This window comes from Eptesicus fuscus, chromosome 6 (assembly GCF_027574615.1).
Source record: "Eptesicus fuscus isolate TK198812 chromosome 6, DD_ASM_mEF_20220401, whole genome shotgun sequence".
Taxonomy (NCBI): Eukaryota; Metazoa; Chordata; class Mammalia; order Chiroptera; family Vespertilionidae; genus Eptesicus; species Eptesicus fuscus.
In genome coordinates this window covers 22,765,555-22,786,934 of record NC_072478.1, presented here as the reverse complement: position 1 = coordinate 22,786,934, position 21,380 = coordinate 22,765,555, and the positions used below count along the sequence as shown (strand labels likewise).

Genomic DNA, 21,380 nt, shown 5'->3' with positions numbered 1-21,380 from the left:
AGAGAAGCATCGATCAGCCGCCTCCTGCACGCCCCCTATTGGGGATGTGCCCGCAACCAACGTACGTGCCCTTGACCAGAATCGAACCTGGGACCTTTCAGTCCGCAGGCTGACGCTTTATCCACTGAGCCAAACTGGTTTCGGCTGAACTAATTTTAATAGACGTGTGAAAGCAAATCCTATTGATAAACTGTTAATGTAGAGAATAGGGAAGTGCCTTCATTAATCACTCAGCTGTGCCATCATGAACGATTATCCATATTGGGGATGGACCCTAGAAATGTAAGAGGGTTAGAAAGCATTCATTTCTTCCAGTTTATTGTAAAGGATGAAAGAACTCACTGAAGAGAAGGCCTGTCATGTAAAGATTGTAGAAGAGCTTTTGGCCATCCTAGTTCTTCACAAAATCATGAAGGGACTCACACCCAAGAATAAGTGTATGAACATAAGGAATGTGGGAGAGCCTTTCTTAGACATGTGAGAATGCACCTGGAAAAATAGTGCATACATATAGAGAAGGAGGTAAAGCCTTCAGCTGTCCCTCTTCCTTGGAAAGTTCATGAAAAAAACTCAAAGTTGAGAATTGTGTTGAACGTAAAAATGTAGGAAACCTTCCAGTTGCCTCATATCCCCACAATACCATGTGAGAATGTACACTGTATAATTTACAATGAAAATAAACTTTAAAATTTTAACAAATACTTCCAAAGTAGTTTGAAAACTACACTGAAAAGAAATCCTGTTAGTGTAACTAACTGGTACATATAAGCCTACTGCAAATTAAGTCATATACTTCCCAAAACTCACAGCATTAAAGTTCTATAAACTTTTTACATATTTGCTCATTATCAGTACTCATTCTTTGTTAGTTTTTTAAATTGATTTTTTGGAGTGAGGAAGGGAGAGAGAGAGTAGTGGAGAGAAATATCGATGTGAGAAACATAGTTGTCTTCTCATGTGCCTGTCCAGGGATTGACCCTGTTATACCCAGTAATGTGCCCTAACAGGTATTGAATGAATAGGCCCTACACAGATATTAATTCTTTTTTTAATTTTTAACAGCACTTGAAATGCACTATTATTTTAGTTAATAAGTATTTGTTATATATTTGTACGTACTCACTGTAGAGTCCCATGTGAATTATTTTCATGTTTGGTTTCTGTGTTTCTTTTAGCTGGGAACTGTGCTATAAAGTTTACATTAAGAAAATATTTTAGTTTGTTTTTCTCAATCTTGGCCTTGACAGCCAAGAAGATCGTCAAAACTGCAAACCAGTGCTTTACTTCCATTGATGTCGGGTGGAAGCTTTACAGATGTTCAGAATTCAACATTAAAGCTCCAGCATAGGTTGGCTTTTCCTGCAAGCCCATAGGTGTCCAGCAGGCAACAAACATAGACGGTCATGGTTGAGGCTGTTTTCTGAAGGGTGCGCTCTCTTCTGTAGATTGCATTTGCTTGAGGTCTAATTTGACTAGTAATCACCTTGTCCTGTTGACACTATTACTGACTGTGATTCAGATCCCACTGTGACAGCTACAATGGTGCAGTGCCAAGGAGGCACGTGACAGTTTGAATTGTACCACCCTCTGGCAGTGAGGGCTCTGAGCCAGTCCTTCCATGTTAGAATCGCCACTTTCCTCATTTCAGGAAGACTCTGTATGTGTGCTGTCACTCAGAGCTGAGCCTAATCTCTCAATGTTGTCAGGCATCTTTGTTTGTATTGATTAAAGTTATGTACATTTTTCTGTAATAATTGCATCTGTACTTTTTAAGGAAGTATTAACTGTTCCTAAGCACTCTTCTGTGAAGAACTATTCTGGTTTTTATTTTCTGAGGATATATTTAAGTATTCCATTGGAATTATGTAATTTCAGGTCAATTTATATATTTTTTAATACATTCTGAAACAAAATTATATGTGTACAAATTCAGATGTTTTCCTCAAGCTACATTTTTAATTTCTTTATATTTATCACTTTTGGCATTAGACTTCTTTGTTATGCATAATATTAAAAATTTCAATCATGCATTTTTAAAAAATATATTTTATTGATTTTACAGAGAGGAAGGGAGAGGGATAGAGAGTTAGAAACATTGATGAGAGAGAAATATCGATCAGCTGCCTCCTGCACACCCCCCACTGGGGATGTGCCCGCAACCAAGGTGCGTGCCCATGACCGGAATCGAACCTGGAACCTTTCAGTTCGCAGGCCAACACTCTATCCACTGAGCCAAACCCATTTCGGCTCAATCATGCATTTTTTACAAAATTCCCTTTAGCCAAACATCAACCAAATCACATCTGTATTTGTTAAAGTGATGTAATGAAATGTATTCAAATAATATGAATAACTGCAAACTACCCTGGTCAGTATTGTTCTGTTGAGCATCCTCCCATACACTGAAATGTCATGCTTTCCATTCGTGGTCAGGGCATATCCCCAAGTGTTTGGTTTGGTCCCTGGTTTGGGTACATTGGAAAGACAACCAATCAATGTCTCTCTCTCAAAAAATGTTTTTTCTCTCAGAAAAAAAGTCAATAAACAGTGGTGGGACATTAGTAATATTTTCAACAATAAAAAGAAAATTTAAAATATGTACAGTCAAACCTCATTTCTCAAATATCTCTCATCTCAAAAAGTTCTGTTCTTGACCAAGTTGTACACAGAAAATATGTGTCCATGGTGGAACCAAACCTCAGTTTTGTAGCTGATGATCTTTTCAAGCTGACACCTTAGCATGCCTAAAAGCTTCTTTCAGGCAACAAAGGAGAGATTGCTTTTTTGGGAGTGAAATCAATGAATTGGACAGGGGTGCTAAATTTGGTAAAGGTGTGAGTGAAACAAGGATCTCAGGCCACTGAAGAGGTATAACATTTGTTCATTTGGATAAAGAGGAGGCAGTTAGCCAGTGACAGCCATTTTGGAGGCAATGGAACAAGTAAAGATAGTGACCTGAAAGACACCCCACCTGAATGATAAAAGTGATTCCTTTACAGGTAGTAGATGGTGGTTCAATAAATTGAAGGAAAGAAGTGTTTATTTATATATTAAACAGTACATTAGACATGTGCAGTATATAAGAAAAGTTTTAACAGAATTATTTTGGCGTCTGGAACAGATTCAATTTACATGACTTTTAAAGGGGGGAAAATGATTCGGTTTTCCCAGAAATCGTTTCTCGAACAGCCTTCCTGAACAAATTTTGTTTGAGAACCTAGGTTCTACTGTATCCTATCCTAATATATAAAAAACCAGGGGGCTGTCATGACTTAAATACCAAACCTGAGGCTACGTGGGGCAACCAGGCTGGCAGTGGGGGCAGTGATGGACAACCAAATGACTGGGCCCTGGGCCCTGGCTGGGGCATGGCAGCAGAAGGGAGTTCTGGGCCCCGGCCAGTAATTCTGGGTCTCCCACAATTGGGGGTGTGGCTGGCCTTCAAACCCAGGGCCAAGAGCTCCCTGTACATATAAAATATACATACATATAAATATGCATGCATCCTCTGAGCTTTCTCTCCCCTCCAGTTAATATTTGGCTATGGCCTTCTTCTCATGGCAGCCGATCCATGTCAACAAATTGGTTGTACAGGCATAATTTTTAATGGCTACAGTGTTATCCCTCACTGTTTGACATTACTATGGTTTACTTCACTAACCCTTTATTGTGGGGCAGGCTGTTTCCGGTTTCCCCGGGCATTAACAACTACTGTAAACATAATTGCTTTTTTGACTGTTTACTTAGGACACATTCACAGACATGGAACTCCTGGCCCAAAGCTAATTCACTTGAATTTTGACCCACATTTCCAAATTGACTTTCTAGAAAGTGCTTCTCTTTGTTTATTCCATTGATTTTCAATCAAATTACAATCCCACAAATGGGGTAAGAGAAAACTGTTAATCGTGCCTTTAGCAAATCATGCTGAACTTGAGCGACCTCTTCCGGACATAGCTGTATGCGTGCTTTTCGGGGCACTTTTGAAGGAAGCAATGGGATCCGGTGCCCCTATGGCTCTCCCAAGTGGACAGAGCTGGAAAAGCAAAGTTTCCCAGGAGGTGGAAGCACAATGGGGACCCTCCCAGCCCAACTCTCCATGAGGACAGCACCCCTCAGAGGGAGGGAGCTGACAGATGGGGAGCAGGGAATTCTGAAAACCAAAGCGATGACAGAGATGCTAAGCTTTTCCTTCATGTGTCTGACACCCCTCTTCCAGCGGTGTGAAGGCCAGGGGTCTGCTGGACCTTTACCACTTGATGACCTGCCCTGTGTGCTTCACCCCAGCCCCAGAGTGCAAGGGGTTTCCGGGCACACCCCTCACCGGACACCCCTTGCACTCTGGGGCTGAGGGAAAACAAAATTAAAAAAAAAAAATGAGAGAGGAAGAGAGAAAAACCAGTGAGTTATTCCACTTATCTATGCATTCATTGGTTGATTCTTGTGTGTGCCCTGGGCCAGGACTGAACCTGCAACCTTGGCTTTTGGGGATGGCACTCTAATCAGCTGACCTATCTGGCCAGGGCATTAATATGATCTTGATGTTAATTTTCAACATCCTGCTCAGGCCAGGTAGTTTAAATGGAAAACATACCCAATTTAGCACAAGAGATGTTATGAAATGTGGGGTAAAAGGTGATGTCTTTTATTTCATTGAAGATCCAAAGAAATCCAGACTTGTTCCCTATCCAAGACACTCTAGGCTGTGATATATAGGCATGAAATAAAAAAGTCCTTGCACTCCTGGTGATTATGTTTTTGTGGGAAAAGAGTGATGGTTCAATGAGAAAGCTTTGGTTTCTAACAAAATAAAAGTGTTGAAGGTAAGGAAACATGGACAGGCAAGATAATCGGGAACTGGGTGGATTATATATATTCATTACAGGGGGTATGGGCCTCAGTGAATGGGGAAATGATCTTAGGTCATTTTTCCTCCACCTAAAACATCTTACCTAATAATAGACAAACATGTAAATTGACCGTACCTCTGCTACACTGACAGCCAATCAGGAGTGACTATGCAAATTAACCTGACCAAGATGGTTAATTTGCAAATGCTGGCGCGAAGCATCTGGGAGGGGCCAGATGCCTGCTATGAAGGGGAGGGAGCAGTGGAGGGAGCTACAGGAGCAGTGCTTCAGCCGGGAGCAAGGACTTGCTGGCTCCCGGGTGGCTGGGAGTTAAGCCAGGGGAAGGAAGGCCTATTCTTGCACGAATATCGTGCAACAGGCCTCTAGTCTTAAATAGTAATGGATCTGCTTGAATGTGGATTTAAACAATGGATAACATTACCCAAAGTTCTGTCTTCCTGGGATTGACAGCAATGGTTTTCCAGAAAGGTAAGGATATGGTTATAAGTTTCTGAGCATGTGCTCTTTGATTAAGAATATGGACATGGGTATGTGACATGAGGGACTTCTCACTGCTTTAGGACATAATACTTTTTGGTACTGATTTTCTATTTAATAGCAATGGAAATAATTTGAAATTCACTTGAAATGGCATATCATTTTGCTGTATTCAAACTGAGTGAGCAATTTGTGTACCTTACAAAACCTTTGAGTTACTTTATGTTGAAGAAAGTTCTGGTCATCTGCACGGTTGTAGCCCATCATGGGTTTTCTGTGAGTAGAGTGATTCCTGTGCAAGTCCAAGGTGGGTTCCTGGTTAAGATGGCAGAAAGTTATTGCCGTTTAGAGGATGATGATCTAAGAAAAAATTGAGGTGAACTGCAAAATGACAGTATCAGCAAAGCAGGTAGATTTGATATCGTGAAACTGGGACCTTTTCTGTGCCTTTGATAAGAGGAGTAGCTGGAAGTTTTTTGTATCTGGGGAAGGCACCAAGCCTTCCATGCTCGTTTTTTGCTGTTTGCAGGGATCATTTCCATGTTTCCACTCCCAGGAGATGAAACATGGGGTGCAAAGTGATGGCTTCTATTTCATTAAGACCCATGGACATCCAGACTTGGTCCCTTTGCTTTTTCAATGCTAATTTATGTTTTCTTAGTGTGTAGAGCTGATGTGATTTTATAATTCCTGTTATCTGGTATGATCTCTTGCCCCCTCATTGCTCTCATCATGTAAATGAAGAACATCAAGCAGAAATCTTACCCAAATTTACATAACTTATAATAAAGGAATCTCTCCATTTTAAAGTCATTCCTCAACTGTGGAATGTTAAAAACTTTAACCGCCGAAGAAACTGCTAGGCTTATATGATTATGTGCTGTTACAAATGTGGTGTCACAATTTCTAAACAGGACTAAAAATTCAAAATGGTAATCCACCTTGATGACATTCTGGGGAAGGTAAAGGTAGAAGAACAGACCTGTCTTTAAAGATAGATTCAGTATAAATAGGCACCATGATTGTATTCTTTGGGTTGATGGAGTGTCTTCTGTCTTGATGGTGGTGTAACTGCGTTTGTGGAAACTCATAACCACTCTTGAAACAGTATGTATAAATACTAAAAACAATATAAAAACATTCCCTGGCCAGTGTAGCTCAGTGGATAGAGTGTTGGCCTAGAGACTGAAGGGTCCCAGGTTCCATTAGTGGAGTTTAACTACTGGGTATGGTCCAAGAAAGAGGAAGAGAGCCCTGCAAATACCACTGTCCCTTGAAGTTTTTGTGTGTGTGGAGGAAATAGACTTACTAAAGTAATCCAGGCAGCCACCGAACAAGTGATAAGCAAATAATAAAAATCTCCAGAAGATAGGTGACCAGTACTCAGAATCACTACATTTTATATTACCTTAAATGTCCACTTTGCAACAAAAATATAAGCCACGAAACAATACAGGAAAGTAGGAACCATATTCTGGGGGGAAACCAGTAATTGAAGAGGGACTAAACTCTCATTAGGACCCCCCAGTTAAATTAACAGGTGACCTGTATAAATTCAAAAGGGCTATGTAGTAAATCTGAGAAGCTCAGTGACTGGATGTAAGCTCACATGATCTGATCATAAATTCCTAACTGGACATGTCATAGAGCATGGTCACACCTCAGGCCTATATCTTCCTTAGTAAAAGGTTTATCTTTGCCTAAAGCATGCCCTGTCCCATATTCTAATGCATCTAGGTTAACACATTAAAATATATATGTATATATGTGATATGTGTATAGATTAGATAGATAGATAGATAGATAGATAGATAGATAGATAGATGTTCATTGATTTCAGAGAGGGAGAGACAGAAACATCAATGATGAGGTAGATTGGCTGCCTCCTGCAAGCCCCCCACTGGGGATTGAGCCCTCACCCTGGCATGTGCCCTTGATTGGAATCAAACTGAGGACACTTCAGTTCACAGGCCAGTGCCAGACAAGCTAGGGCATGAAAGAGCTTTAATACACCTTTGAGATTCCAGACCCCTTAGAATGAGCACGTGATTTTGTTGCCTGTATACCATCCCTATTATCTATAAATGTTAACATTTGAATCAATCAGAGATATCCCTATCTTGCTTTTTCCAACCTTCTTAACCTCCTACCAGCAATGGATTTCATATAATCTTTATGTTCCCTTTTATTCAAAATGCATAAAAAGAAACAACTGCCTCTCTGGACCATTTTCTCAATCCATTGGGAACTTATTTCCAGGCATGTCTTCAATTTGTCTCAAATAAACTTTTTTTGTTTTCTTCCAAAAATATATTATTGTTATTTTAATTATCACCTGAGAATAAGTTTATTGATTTTTTTTTGTTTTATTAATCCAGTTTTTTCCATTGTTTTTTAGAGAGTGGAAGAGAGGGAAGGAAAGAGAGAAACATCAATGTGAGTGAGAGAGACACATTGGTTGGTTTCCTCCTGCACAGGGATCCAACCTGCAACCCATGTATACTCCCTTGACTGAAAATCAAACCTGAGCCCCTTCGGGTCATGGGACAAAGCTCTAAACACTGAGCCATGCCAGTCTGTGATGTTAGTTTTTTTCCTCTTTTATTTTTTCAGTTTTTTTCTATTTTAAGAAAAACGATTTTAAATATAATAATGTTACATGCAATAAACATTAATATCTCAAGAAAAACTTTTTTTTTTTTTTGACCAGAATCAAACCCGGGACCCTTCAGTCCGCAGGCCGACGCTCTATCCACTGAGCCAAACTGATTTCAGCAAGAAAAACTATTTTAAATATGATAATGTTACATAAAACAAACACCAAATATTCAAGAAAAATTATCTTACATATAATAATATTACATGCAATAAACATTAATATTTCAAGAATAGGATTTTAAGTATAATAATATTACCAAAACTGTACTAACATAGTATGATATCATACGAGTTGTAGGAAATATTAAAAATCTGCAAATAACAGGATTACTTCTATTATATTCTAAAATATTATTTTCCTCTGGCTCTATTTTTGTTCATCAGTTTATGTTGTTCCTTATATTCCACAAATGAGTGAGGTCATGAGATATTTATCTTCCTCCAACAGGCTTATTTTGCTTAGCATGATGCTCTTCAGGTCCATCTATGCTGTTGCAAATGATGAGTTCCTTCTTTTTTTACTGCAGTGTAGTATTCCATTGTGTTGTGTAGATGTACCACAGTTTTCTAATCCACTCATCTGCTGATGGGCACTTAGGCTGTTTCTAACTCTTAGCTATGGTAAATTGTGCTGCTATGAACATATGGGAGCATATATCCTTTCTGATTGGTGTTTCTGATTTCTTGGGATATACTAGTATTCCTAGAAGTGAGATTATTGGGTCAAATGAGAGTTCCATTTTTAATTTTTTGAGGAAACTCCATACTTTTGTAAATGATCCATGTGCACTTGAGAAGAATGTATATTCTGCTGCATTGGGCTGAAATGTTCCATAAATGTCTACCAAATCCATCCGATCCAGTGTGTCCTTTAGAGTCTGTTCCCTTGTTAAGATTTTGTATGGAGATCTATACAGGAAGGTCAGAGGGGTATTAAAGTCCCCTAGTATGGCTGTGTTTTTGTCAATCTCTCCGTTAAAGTCCTCTACAAGTTTCTTTAATATATTTAGGTGCAGCTATATTGGGTGCATAAATGTTTACCAGGGTTATATCCTCTTGTTGGATCGATCCCTTTAGGATTATACAGTGACCTTTGTTGTCTCCTGTGATGGCCTTCATTTTAAAGTCTATTTTGTCAGATATGAGTATTGCTACCCCAGCTTTTTTTTTTTTTTTGCTTTTTTCCACCCCTTCCCTCTCATCCTGTATGTGTCTTTTGTTTTGAGGTGGGTCTCTTGTAGACAGCATATAGTTGGGTCATGTTTTTGTATCCATTCAGCTACCCTACACCTTTTGATTGGAACATTTAATGCATTTACATTTAGAGTTATTATTAGGTACTTATTTATAGCCATTTTAATTCTGTTTGCCTAGGTTTTTCTTCTCAGCAATCCCTTTAGCATTTCTTGTAATGCTGGCTTGGTGGTGATGCACACCTTTAGCCTTTTTTTTTTTTTTTTTGGTCTGGGAAGCTCTTTATTTGACCGTCTATTTTGTTATTTTTTAAAATATGTATTTTATTGAATTTTTACAGAGAGGAAGGGAGAGAGATAGAGAGCTAGAAACATCGATGAGAGAGAATCATCGAACAGCTGCCTCCTGCACACCCCCCACCAGGGATGTGCCCGCAGCCAATGTACATGCCCTTGACCGGAATCGAACCTGGGACCCTTCAGTCCGCAGACCGACGCTCTATCCATTGAGCCAAACCGGTTTTGGCATTTTTGACCGTCTATTTTGAATGATAGCTTTGTTGGATATAGTAATCTTGGTCTCAGATCCTGGCTTTCCATTACCTTGAGTACTTCATGCCATTCCCTTCTGGACTGTAGAGTTTTTGATGAGAAATCAGGTGTCAGTCTTATGGGAACTCCTTTATAGGCAACAGTTTGCTTTTCTCTTGCTGCCTTTAAGATTCTTTCTTTGTCTTTAATTTTTGGCATTTTATTATCATGTGTCTGGGCTTGGGTCTGTTTGGGCTCTTCTTGTTTTGGGTTCTCTGTGCCTCCTGAACTTATGTGACTTTTTCCTTTACCAGATTAGGGAAGTTTTCTACCATTATTTCTTCAAACACCTTCTCTATACCTGGAAGAAGTGCCTTGTTGTTTTTTTCTAGGATCACTAAATTTATTTTTTAAATCATAAAATTTTTCTTTCCAAAGAGCATTACATTCTGCATAGGGCTCTGGAATAGATTCCAGGGACATATTGACGACAGCTACTTTTACCCCCACCCCCAAATGACACAGTGATCATAAAGAAAAGCGTTCACAACAACTACAGGGTTGGGGTTGGGGGAGTTTCCTTTTTAACCACAAACAATGGACAAAAAATAAAATTCACTCATTCTGCTGCTGTTTTAATATTTCAGCATTAGTTTTCGCATGCCCCTCACCCTGTTTGTAAGGAAATAAAACATGACATCTGATGAACAGCAAAGATTTCACTAGACCTCAAATGCAGAACACCTACGAAGCAGAGGATTGTTGGCATTTTTAAAAGAAGCAGATTTTAAAAAAGCAAGTCTCCTTCAGTTTTTCACTAGTCTTACAAAAATTTTCCAGTACACTGCTTTACATGTTTTTTGTTTTTTTTCCCCCAGCAAACACTGTGCGTTCTGTATCTTGTGTTTCTGTAATGGGAATAATCTAATCTTCAAACCCTTCTAAAGGCTCATCAATTTTGAAGAATTTTATTGATTTATAGAAATGAAAATTGATTTGCTGTTCCACTTATTTATGCATTCATTGGTTGATTCTTGTATGTGCCCTGACCAGGGTTTAAACCCACAACCTTGATGTATTGGGATGGTGCTCTAACCAACTACGCTACCTGCCAGGGCCAAGGTTCATCGATTTTTCTAGGAAGTGGTTATAGGGTTAAGCCTCGGATTGACCTGCTGGCAAAGTCACAAACAAGTCCCAAGCTTGGAGGGCACAGTCCTCTAAGCATAATTAAGCTTGATCCTGTAACTGATCCCTAGATCTTTCCTGGCTAGCTAGTGGGCTGTGGGAGGGGCAGCAAGTGCTGCCAAAACAAGTGAAACTTACAAGAACATTGTCAATTGCCTTGTTTGTCCCTGATTATAAATAAAGCCTCAGCTTTGCAGTCTGGGTGGGTTCTGTGGCCTCAGCCAGGCACAGAAAGATCCACCCAGGCTCCCAGCTTCATGAATCTATTTCTGCATCTTGTTTTCTTTATTTCTATTATTTTCTCAATCCCTGGCCGCCTCCATTTAGAACCGGTTCATTCATCTCTCTTTCCGCGCGGGATGCAGAAAAGGGAGATCCCCGCCATGTCTGGCCCCCGCCGCATCAGGCCCCCGCAGATTTTGATTAAAGCTTCTGACTCATGATGAATTTGTTTACCCTCTGACCACCTTTCCCAAGGATCCACCCAAATCTTTGGGAATAGTGGTTGTGTAGTAATAATAGGCCCACCAAGATCACCAAAGGAGCCACGACCCCCTGCATAGGACTAATCATATCCAGAGCCACCCTGTGGTTCCTACCATCTGCCATTCTGAAGGGCTCCATGTAACTACTGCAGAGTCCCAAGTTTCATTGGCACCGAAACCAACCATGCCACCACAGGGTCCAGGTCTCCCTCTTCTGTCAGAGGCCATTAGAACTCCTCCTCTAGGAGGTGATGGAGGAAGAGGAAGGTTCCATGCTCTGCTCCGAGACCCACCACCTTGGCCAGGAGGAGGGGGAGGAATTTGTCACGAGGGCTCATATCATAATCTCTTCTAGATGGAGGCATTGGATGCCTATCTGAACCGGGAGGCATTCTGTCAAAACCACCTCTTTTACTTCTCCAAAGTTGACATACAGATGGCCAAGAGACAGGGAAAAAAATGCTCAAAGTCACTGATCATCAGAGATGCAAATTAAAATGACAATGAGGTCATTTAGCTACACCTGTCATAATGGGTACCATCAACAAATCAACAAATGATAAGTGCTGGCGAGGATGTGGAGAAAAGGAAACCCTAGTACACTGCTGGTGGGAATGCAGGCTGGTGCAACCATTATGGAATTTCCTCAAAAATTAAATATGGACCTGCCATTCAACCCACTAATCCCACTTCTAGGAATATATCATAAGAAACCCATAACATCAATCAGAAAAAATGAATGCATCCCTATGTTCATAGCAGCACAATTTATAATAGCTAAGATCTGGAAACAGCCCAAGTACCCATCAGTAGATGAGTGGATAAGAAAGCTGTGGTACATTTATATCATAGAATACTATGCAGCAGTAAAAAAGGAGAATATCTTATCCTTTGAGACAGCATGGAGGGGCCTGGAGAGTGTCTTGCTAAGTGAAATAAGTCAGTCAGTGATAGATAAGTATCACATGATCTCACTCATATGTGGAATCTAAGTTAACAAACTGATGGAGTGGATCCAGAACTTGGAAGCATGGAACAGAGTATAGAATATCAGAGAGAAGGTGGGGGGAGGGTGGTAATCAACCAAGGACCTTGTATGCATATGTGCATGATCCGTGGATATAGACAATGGGGCAGTGAGGGCCTGGGGTGGGGACAGGCTGGAGAGGACCAATGGGGAAGAAAAGAGGACGTATGTGATACTTTCAACAATAAAGAATTATTTAAAAAATCCTACATAATAAAAGGATAATATGCAAATTGGCCCCAAAGGTGGAACAACTAGGAACGGCCAGTCGCTATGATGCTCACTGACCACCAGGGGGCAGACGCTCAACTTACTGACCACAAGGGGGCAGATGCTCCAGCTGGGCTGATTGCTGTGAGCTCAGTGGCAGTGGTGGGAGCCTCTCCCACCTCCATGGCAGTGCTAAGGATATCTGACTGTGGCTTAGGATATCTGACTTGGCTTAGGCCCGCAGTCGGACATCCCCCAAAGAATCCTGACTGCCAGCTTAGGCCCTATCCCCCGGGGAGTGGGCCTAAGCCGGCAGGTGGATATCCCCTGAGGGGTCCCAGACTTCGAGAGGGTTCAGGCCAGGCTGAGGAACCCCCTGAGTGCATGAATTTTCATGCACCGGGTCTCTAGTAAATAAATAAAAGAAGATGGAGTCAAAACAACAACAACAAAAATGCCTCTTCCCTGCATGGAAATCCCACAGGATGAACAGAGCGATCATCAAACACCATTGTAGAGCCACCATAATAATAGGTTTCATTATAAAAATTGGCATCATAAGGCTGTGCATGTCTTTTGATGGGAGATTCTGATACAAGATCAAGGATTATCTATCAGTTTTTCCTTCAATAAGAATGACTCTGTTAATGGAATTATTTCAGCATTCCTGAAAAAGCTTCATTGTTCTCTGAGTGTTCTCCCAAAGTTCTTTGATTTTAGCCCCTTTAACCCCAATAATTCCTCTTGCCAGACTCTGATGAATCAACAGTCTCAAGTCACAGTCAGAGTTGCTTCCTTGATAGTGCTGGTAGTTTAAGAATTCCACGGCATCAGATTCTAGTGGGAGCTATCTGGTTGCAGTGGGTCATAGCAACTGCAGGCCCCTTTCCAAGGCCGGGATGATTTTCTTTAGAATTTCTCCAATTGTTTTAGTATGTGTTTGGGGTCAACTGCTTTCTGGGACTGAAACACTGGCATTGTAGTCTGTTCAGAGAGCTGTGATATTCTTGCCTCCTTTTCCAATCATTTTTCCATTATTGTTATACTCATAATACATTAAGTTTTGTGGTCATTGGTTTTTATTATTGTTTTACTAGAGGCCTGGTACACGAATTCGTGCAGGGGTGGGTTTCTGGGGCCTGGCCGGCTATCAGGGCTCGTGGGGAGGGGGTGGGGGAAGGGAGAGAAGGACTGCAGGAGGTTGCTGGCCAGCCAGGGGGAGGGCCCGTGGGAGGTTGCCGGCCTGGACTGTAGGAGATTGGCCGGCCGCAGGAGGTTGGCTGTGGGAGTGCACTGACCACCAGGAGGCAGCTTCTGCGTTGAGCATCTGCCCTTTGGTGGTCAGTGCAAATCTTAGCGACTGGCCGACCAGTCATCCTGGTCGTTCTGTCGTAATGGTGACTTAAGCTTTTATATATAGCTTTTAGAGAGAGGGAGAGAAAACATTTGTTGTTCCACTTATTTATGCACTCATTGGTCGAATCTCGTATGTGCTCTGACTGAGAATCACACCTGCAAACCTGGTATATCAGGACAATGGTCTAACCAACTGAGCTACCCGGCCAGGGCTGTGGTCATTCTTATTAGAATTCATTATACCTCTCTATTGGGACTACAGGTGCCATCCTGCAGGTCACCAGCAGCAGGACACTGACAAAAACCGTGATTGGGATTTCTGGTATTAAAAATAAATAAATGAGTTTCATGACCCTCCAAAAAGTAACTATAAACAAATAAAAATATATAAATTGGCTGCAGGAAAAAGATCTAAACTTATATGTACATAATATTGATTCATAATGTATGATGAAATATAGAAACAATGTTTATCTGAAAATCCACAATTGTCAGTATGTGAAAAAAATTAGTATTAGATGACTTAGTAAAAGTTAATAAAATATTTTTATAAAATGGTAGAAGCGATCCTTTGATAGACAAATGCACATACATTTAATCATACAATCAGACATCACTGAAAACATGCTGAGGGATTACATCCAGCTACAAGTCGCAGGGGACTCTCACTTTTTCTGACATGAGGAAGGTGCTGATTCTCACATGAAAGGACCAGGTCAAGGAGGCCAGTATACAATGCAGGTAAGAAGAAAACAACCATATCATTCATTTAGAATGCAGCAATGCAGATGTCATAGAGAATCAGGAATACATACTAACACACTAAGCTGTTTCTTACACATATTAGACCTTTGAGACTTACAATCTAGAGAAGAGGGGACTCAGAGAATATTCCCACGCAGGATAGTCGTGAATCAGTTTCCTAGTGGATACATGGGGGCTTACAGAAAAATACAAACCAATGGGTCTTTTAAAAAGTATATATTTTTTATTTCAGGGAGGAGAGTAGGGGAAGATATAGAAACATCATTGGGCGGTCCCCTCCTGCAGGCCCCCATTGGCAATTGAGCCCACAATCCAGGCATGTGCTCTGACCAGGAATAGAATCATGACCTCCTGGTTCATAGGTCGACGCTCAACCACTAAGCCACATCGGCCAGGCTGGGAGTTAGTGTAAATCTTGTATTTATCTCTCTCTCGCCCTGTATGTTGGCTCCAAAATCTGCCTGATGCCTTCTTTTCTTCCACCTTTCAAGTCAGGCTATTTGTGAACTCTACCATGGAACCATAAAGGGGGCGAGGGCTGGGAAACCTAGTTCCTAACATGACCCATAAGGTGGGACAGCTCCAACTCTAGTTTTATTCTATGGCAGGTCTCTCTTCCTAAGTCAAAGTCTATTCACCAAATACAGTTATAAGAAAAGACAAAATGGGAAGGCACAAATATAAAAATGTACATAAAACTATATTCGTTAGCACCATTTTTATAAACTTGCCATACATGAAAGTTTATTCCAGGTGTTTAATAGTAATGGAAAATTGGAAAAGTCTCTTATACCTCTCACTCTAAAAAAGAGCTTTATTAGAGAGAAAAACAAAACATATACAATAAGATATTCTGGAACTGTCACAAGACCTGTAGGAAAATTCTAACACCACACTATTTTTCAATGGCTCCATAACACAAAGAAAGCATTATCAAAAACTTAAACCTATTTGCATATTATAAATATACTTTAATTCACCCCTGGATCCAACAGGCTTCAAAATAGAAAGGAAAATTTAACCATGTTACAAACATCACTGCCTATTAAACGTATGTATTATTGTTGAAGGATGACTCAAACTGATCTTACCTCAATCTTCCTTTTTGAAAGTAATTGGTAGAAATAGACATTTTTGATAATATACTTTCAGAAATGGCCTTGATAAACTTTAGTAACAACACTCTCATATCAAAAGTTTTCAGGAGCCCTGGCCGGTTTAGCTCAGTGGATGGAGCGTCGGCCTGTGGACTCAAGGGTCCCAGGTTCAATTCCGGTCAAGGGCATATACCTTGGTTGCGGGCACATCCCCAGTGGGGAGTGTGCAGGAGGCAGCTGATCGATGTTTCTCTCTCATCAATGTTTCTAACTCTCTATCCCTCTCCCTTCCTCTCAATAAAATATATAAAATATATTTTAAAAATCAATAAAATATATTTAAAAGATCAATAAAATATACTTAAAAAAAGTTTTCAGGAACTTTATACATACTTAATTTTCATTAAGCTTTCTCATGTGACTTACATTTATTTCAGTTTTTGGTGGGAGTTTCTCTCCTGTGTGATTTCTCTTATGTCTTCGAAGATGGCTGTGCGAACTGAATGCTTTACCACATTGTTGACATTCATAGGGTTTCTCACGGGTGTGAGTTCGCTCTTGTGTTTTAAGAGTTTCATGGTATCTGTAGGCTTTTCCACATTGTTTACAATAGTAGGGTTTCTGTCCAATGTGAGTTCTTGCATGTATGTGAAGTGAAGTTGAATATCTGAAGGCTTTCCCACAGATCTTACATTTATATGGCCTCTCTTCATTGGTCAGATACCCATATGACTTGTGTCCACTATGACATCTGATGTGCCAGTTACGAGATGAGTGCTGCATGAAGACTTTCCCACACACCCGGTTCCCATGGTTGTATTCCAAAATGAGTCTTCTTGTTCAGACTGAGATTTGGTATAAGGCTGAAGTTTTCTCCACATTGACTACCCTCTCTCCTTCCACAGATTTTGTCCATCGTATGACATCTGCAAAAATCAAGATGCACATGAATGATTTATTAACCATTTTGCATTTATTAGTAAAATAGTCAAACTACATTTTTATGATTTATACAAAAAATAAGTTTTTTGTGGTGTCTAAATTGTTTGAAATTGAACATATTGAACGTTCTGTAAATAACTTCAACCTTGTTTTTATCAGTACGGCAACATTTACATATAAGGTTTATTTCTCCTGTTTGCAAGTGAGCTATTTTGTAAACACTGAATGTCTATATTTTATATAAAAGTAATTTGGTAAAAATGTTTTGAGAAGTAATACATTTAAAGAAGGGGTATATTTTGTTGCTGCTTTTTATTTTTATTTTTTTAATTTATTTTTTATTGATTTCAGAGAGGAAGGGAGAGGGGGAGAGAGATGAAAACATCAATGATGAGAGAGAATCATTGGTTGGCTGCCTCCTGCACGCCCCACACTGGGGAGAATCGAGCACGCAACCCGGGCATGTGCCCTTGGCCAGAATCGAACCTGGGACCCTTTAGTCCACAGACCGACATTCTATCCACTGAGCAACACCAGTGAGGCCTGTTGCTGCTTTTTAAATTTTTGTAGCATCCCAAGAGTCCCATGTAAGCCTGTGCTTTCCATTGTGAGAGTGACTCACCTGAGTTTTCTCCCTTGGCTTTTATACTGATCTCCAATGTCAGGATTTCCCCATTTTCCCCCTAAAATGCAGACCAACAAAAACGAATCCAAAGTTGTAAAAAGTATTAAAAAATCATCAGATTATAGGGTCATGAGTGGTTGTCACAATGCCTAGTTTATTTAACAATGCCCTCCCTTCCAAATTATTCATGTTAGAACAATGTTGACAAGCTAGCAACACCTGTCCCCTAATCGACAAGTTGAAGGTTGGTTATCATCCTTACCTACTTAGGTCCGGTTCCTAAATGTTTCCCTCATCACATCTCTGTAGAGTTCCTTCTGTGAAGGTTTCAGTAAAGCCCATTCCTCCAGGGTGTAAGTCACAGCCACATCTTCAAAGGCCACTGAGTCCTAAAGCATCCAACATGTGTGTATAGCAGGATGCGTGAGACAGACAGCCCTGGACATCTATACTCCATGTATAGAAAGTTTATGTATGACTCTGTCATTTCCAAACATTTATTCTATAATAGATCATCAGAAACATACTCTCTTCCCACTTTCTCATAAGTTAAATGCATCATAAGCACATGGAAATCATTCACACACTTTTACAGTGATCACATTATATCTTATTTTTCTTTAATGGCAGGGTACAGGGTACAGGGTACAGGGAAAGAACAAAAATGCTATACAAATAAAAAATATATATATTAGTTTAGCCCTGGCTGGTGTGGCTCAGGTGGTTGGAGCATCCTCCCGTACACGAAATACAGTGGGTTCAATTCCTGGTCACAGCACATACCCACCCAAGTTGTGGATTTGATCCCTGGTTGGGGCATGTACAGGAAGCAGCTGATAAATGTTTCTCTCTAACATTGATGTTTCTCTGTCTCACTCTGTATGTATACTGATGTTTCTCTCTCTCCCTCTCCCTTTCTCTATCAATAAAAATATATATAATATAAAACATATATGTTAGTTTAAAATCATCAATTGCTCATGAGAAAAAAAGTATCTTTCATTTCCTTTCTTTTACCTCCCATTTACAGCACTGCCTTGGATGGAGGGTCACATCTGCATGAGGTTTCAGTGCATAAAAACATGGTGAAGAACTGGAAGCTTTTCCTTCTGTTTCCATCACAAAAAATGAAAAATCTATGGGGCCATATCATCCAAAAGTCCTCCAGGCCATTAGAAGTACAGGCACACCTCATTTTATTTTACTTCTCTTTATTGCACTTCACAGAAATGGCTTTTTTTTTTTTAAAGATTTCTAATAGCCACAGCAATCTTTCTTTTTTTAAAAATATATTTTATTGATTTTTTACAGAGAGGAAGGGAGAGGGATAGAGAGCTAGAAACATCGATGAGAGAGAAACATCGACCAGCTGCCTCCTGCACACCCCCCACTGGGGATGTGCCCGCAACCAATGTACATGCCCTTGACCGGAATCAAACCCTGGACCCTTCAGTCCGCAGACCGACACTCTATCCACTGAGACGAACTGGTTTCAGCAGAAATGGCATTTTTATCAACATCAAGCCCAGGCTTTCCACTAGCAAAGGGTATGGTGGTAATCATTTTTAGGAATAAAGCATTACATTTTCTTTCTTTTTATTAAATTGTAGCTGAAATTTAATATCATATTTATCTCATATTAATATCAGATGTATAACATAATGGCTATACATTCCTGTAACACTTTACCAGCCCCTGCACACTCTCCAAGCCAGGATCCTTCTCATAATCCAGGACTGCTGGCTCCCAACCGCTCGCCTGCCTGCCTGCCTAATTACCCCTAACCGCTTCTGTCTGCCAGCCTGATCACCCCCTACCCACTCCCTTGCCAGCCTGATCGACGCCTAACTGATCCCCTGCTGGCCCAATTGTCCCTAACTGCCTCTCCTGCTGGCCTGGTCACCCCTAACTGCCCTCCCCTGCAGGCCATCTGTGGTGGCCATCTTGTGTCCACATGGGGGTAGCCATCTTTGATCACATGGGGGCAGCAATCTTGTGTGTTGGAGTGATGGTCAATTTGCATATCACCTCTTTATTATATAGGACTAGAGGCCCAGTGAATGAAAATTCATGCACTGGTGGGAGGGGTCCCTCAGCCCAGCCTGTGCCCTCTCACAGACCTGGAGTCCCTAGGAGATGTCCTACTGATAGCTCAGTTAAGTATATATATTACATATCTATCTATATAATATAAAAGCCTAAGCAACCATCGCAACCAAATGGACGACTGAACAGGCTGTGTGGGGTGACCAGACTGGCAGGAGGGTTAGTGAGGGGCAACCAAATGACCAAGCATCAGACTGCATGGGGTGACCAGGCTGGGAGGGGGGTAAGTGAGGGGTGACCAAACAACTGAGCAGCAGGCTCTGTGGGGCGACCAGGCTGGCGAGGGAGCAGTAAGTGGCGACCAGGCTGGCAAGGGGGCAGTTAGGGGCAATTAGGCAGGCAAGCAGGTGAGCAGTAAGGAGCCAGTGATCCCGGATTGTGAGAGGGATATCCGACTCCTGGGGATCAGGCCTAAACCGGCAGCCGGACATCCCCTGAGGGGTCCTGGATTGGAGAGGGTGCAGGCTGGGCTGAGGGGATCCCCCCCCATGCATGAATTTCATGCACCGGGCCTTTAGTATCTACACTAATAAAAGAGAAAAATGCTAATTGACCATACCTTCGCTACGCCCACAACCAATCAGAGCGAGTATGCAAGTTAACCCAACAAAGATGGTGGTTAATTTGCATATGCTAAGGGAGGGAGGAGTGAAGACTGAAGAAAGCAGAAAGCAAGGCAGCTGCGTGAGCTGCGCGGGCGGGGCGGGCGACGGCGGCAGTGGCGGGCGGGGCAGGGCAGGCAGTGTGTGCAGCGGTAGTGGTGGTGGCGGCGGCAGCAGCAGCAGCAGCGGGCAGGGCACGCAGCAGTGGCTGTGGTGAGTGTGGCCATGGCGGCCTCAGCAGTGGTGGTAGCAGTGGTGGCGGTGGGTGGGGCGGGGCGGGGCGGGTGGGGCCGCCGCCCGCCCCACCTGTCCCGCCCCGCAGAAGCCCTGTTCTTGCAGGAATCTTCCTGCAACAGGACCCTAGTATTAATATAAAAGCACATACTTCTTAATAAGATCTATAACTTAACTCCTTTATGACTCAACTGAGGTTTATAAATTTAGGAATATTGTCAAAGAACACCTAGCAAGAAAACAAAATTAGGATCTCTCTTCCAAGAAGGTGTTCTTGATGACAGAATTTGACTTTTTTTTTGTCCCCCATCTTTTTAAAAAAAGTTGATTTGAGAGAGAGAAAGAGAAACATCAATCTGTTGTTCCAGTTATTTATGCAATCATTGGTTGATTTTTGTGTGTGACCTATGAATGAACCCACAAGCTTTGCATATTGAGACAATGCTCTAATCAACTGAGTTTCCTGGCCACGGTGGAAGTATGATCATGATGATAATGTCAACTTGCTGCAGGTGCCAGGCAATTTATATGGAAAACATGCCCAATTTAGCACACCTGTCCAAGTCATGATATACAGGCATGAAAGAAAAAATTTCTTGCTTTTCTGGTGCTTATGTTTTTGTGGGAAAGGAGATAATGGTGAAATAAAAAATCTTTACTGTCTTAGAACATGAAGTTGTTGCCAGGTGAGTGTGGCTCTGTAGTTGAGCATCAGCCCAAGAACCAGGAGGTCATGGTTTGATTGATGTTCAGGGCACATGCCCAGGTTGGGGGCTCGATCCCCAGTGAGGTGTGTGCTGGAGGCACTTGATGTATGTTCATTCTCATTGATGTTTCTGTCTTATTGTCCATCTCGAGAAACAAAAAAATATATACTTTAAAAAGAAAAGGAAAAAAGTTGAAAGTACACAAACACTGACAGGTGAGATCATTGGGAATGGGGGTAGATTATATATCTTCATTATGGAGGGTAGGAGCCTCAGTAAATGGGGTGTCATCATTGATCATCTTTC

General features: G+C 41.2%; 1 pseudogene; it reads right to left on the bottom strand.

Moving 5' to 3' along the window:
- Positions 1-10,536: 10,536 nt before the first annotated feature.
- On the bottom strand, positions 10,537-13,667 carry LOC129149570 (heterogeneous nuclear ribonucleoprotein K-like; annotated as a pseudogene).
- Positions 13,668-21,380: the final 7,713 nt, after the last annotated feature.